Genomic DNA, 2,780 nt, shown 5'->3' with positions numbered 1-2,780 from the left:
ACCAGCATGAACTCTGGAGTAAGACTGCCCAGGTTTAAATCCTTGCTCTGCCCTCTACTGGCTGTTTGACCTTAGGCAAGTTTTTTTTAACTATTCTGTGCCTCAGTTTCCCCATTTGTAAGGTGAGGGTATAGTAGTACTTAGCTCATAATATTGTTATGATAATTAAATGGGTTAATCTCAAAAAAAAAAATAGCTGAGAACAATGTCTGGCACAGGGTAAGAGTTCTAAATCAAAATCATTATTAAGTCAGGGTTGAGAACTACCAGAAGGTCAAGGAGATGAGGGTATTTAGGGATCTGGTGAATTCATTGGTGGGCCATGTGACCTAAAGTAGAAAAGAGAAAAAAGAAAACCAGAAGGGAGTGATAAGTTTGGGAGACAGGGAAAAGTCAAGAGGGAGAGATAAAGGGGAAGAATGAGTGTGATGGATACAAGCTAATGGAAAAGGTAGACTGGTAAGATGCTTTGATAAGAAGGGAATTTGGGAATCTTAATTCTAAAAATGGCTCATTTGGAAGAAATGGCAAGTCCCAAGGTGTGCTCAGGCAAGTGGAGATGGCAAAATGGATTGGAGATGAATGTTATTGAAGCAGAAGAGTTCAGTGTCGAGAAGCTGGGAGGACAGGATGTTAGGTGGCTGATCTGAGGGATGTTGAAGGTCGCAGAGACAGTATAGGCAGGAGAACAAAAAAGCCAAATACCACGGTCCTGTAGCCCAATTTGCTTTTTCATACACATGCACCCTCAGTCCTTTCCCCATTTCCAAGGCACCTGAGAACCAAGCATGTGGCAGGTTAATAGTGCACAAGCTTTGGAGTCAGAATCTATCAGTCCCAACTCTACCTGCCATTTACTCACTGCTGACATTAACTTCTTCAAACCTCTGTTTTATCACTTGTAAAATGGGATTTATAATATCTGCAAAATAGGGTTTTCAGGATTGAATGTAATAATGTATGCGAAGCATGTAGCACACACATACTCAGCACTGAAAAAGCAGCTTGGGATCCAATCGAGATGGCGGAATAGACAGTTCCCAGCGTCACTCTTTCCCACAAATCAACTAAATTTACAACTATAAAAATGTAACATCAGCCAAGCCTGGGTCGCTGGAGCCCAGGGGAAGAGGAGGAGAGACCTATGGAGTTCATGAAGGTGGGAGAAACCACGATGAAAGAAAAAGCTGATCTGAGCATTTCAGGCCACGGCTGCTTTAAGGCTTGAGCTGCTGAGTGCATGGAGCAGAAGCCAGCAGAAGCCGCAGCTGTGCCCTTCAGCTGATGTTACTTGGAGGCAGCAAGAGAGAAGAGGGCCTTGGTGGTCCCCAGGACAGCAAGACCACTAATAGGGATCCCATGGACCCACGCAGGAGCAAGGAGCCAGAACAACTGAAAAAAGGGAGCCACTCAAAGGCCGGTGAGTCATCGCAAGGGACCGGCGCAGGGCCTGTCCCATAGGAAGTGTTTGCAGTACGGGCGGTGGGGGAGACGTGCCCACCAGGAGAACACTGGGACACAGCAAGGACAGCTGATCTGCCCCGCAATCAGCACAGGACCACTCAGAGGAGACTGGTCAGGAATGCAGAATTGCATGGGGTGCAGTTTGATTAAAAAACTCAGGCCCAGGTCAGAGATTCTACAGAACACAGATCCACAGGGTCTCTGGAGAGCTGGAGGTACCTATAAGATCAACCATTAAACCCTGAGCTGCACAAAAAGCCTTCCCTAGGGAAACAGCAGCAAGGTAGCAATTTAAACAACCACACAGCTCAAGTACTGGTTCGCACAGGAAGTTCCCCCTGTGTTAGAAGCAAAGGACAAAAAATTAGTTTTGGCCCAGGCACACCACCAGCACCTTGGGGCCTTCCTGGGAACTGGAGGCTTGGATCTGGGGACAGGACCCCACTCCCACTTCCAGGCAAACTGCACCAGTGCCTCGGGGCCAGCCTGGGGACCTGGGGCAAGAAGGGGAATGGTCCTCTCTCCCACAACCAGGCACACTGTGCCAGAGCTTCAGGGCCCTCCCAGGGACCCAAGACATGAAGAAGGGGACTGGACCCCCCCTCCCACAACCAGGCACACCACGCCAGCACCTCAGAGCCCACCAGGTACCTGAGGCAAGGAAAAGGGGACTGGACCTCTCTCCCACAACCAGGGACACCGTGCCAGCACCTCGGGGCCCACCCGGCCCAGAGGCATGCAGAAGGGGACTGGACCCTCCTCCCACACCAGGCACAAAACGCCAGCACCTTGGGGCCCACCTGGGTACCCAAGGCATGGAGAAGGGGACCGAATCCTCCTCTGACAACCAGGCACACTGTGCCAGTACCTCGGGGCCCATCTAGGGACCCAGGACATGGAGAAGGGGACTGGACCCCTCTCCCACAACCAGGCACATGGCGCCAGCGCATTGGGGTCTTCCCAGGGACCAGAGGCATGGAGAAGGGGCCCAAACACACTCCACAGCCAGGCATACTGCCAGTGCCAACGAGCATGCCAAAAACAGCACCTCCATGTGGGTGGCCCACCACAGCCACCACAAGAACCATGACTGATGCAAAAGCGGCTAGATGCCACAGCCACCACACAGATGGTCCGCCAACCACTGGAGTGCATTCACACAAGAAGAGTCACCAGCAGAGACAAAGAAAAGAAGAGGATGTCTCTTTCCACAAAACCCATTTTAGAGTGACAGAAGCAGCATCTGCTCTATGAGAATATTGGGGGACCCGATCACATCTCTCAGCATTGGACAGATCATCTAGGCAACAAGTTAA

This window comes from Galeopterus variegatus, unplaced genomic scaffold (assembly GCF_000696425.1).
Source record: "Galeopterus variegatus unplaced genomic scaffold, G_variegatus-3.0.2 Scaffold472, whole genome shotgun sequence".
Lineage (NCBI taxonomy): Eukaryota > Metazoa > Chordata > Mammalia > Dermoptera > Cynocephalidae > Galeopterus > Galeopterus variegatus.
This window is presented reverse-complemented; position numbering follows the sequence as displayed.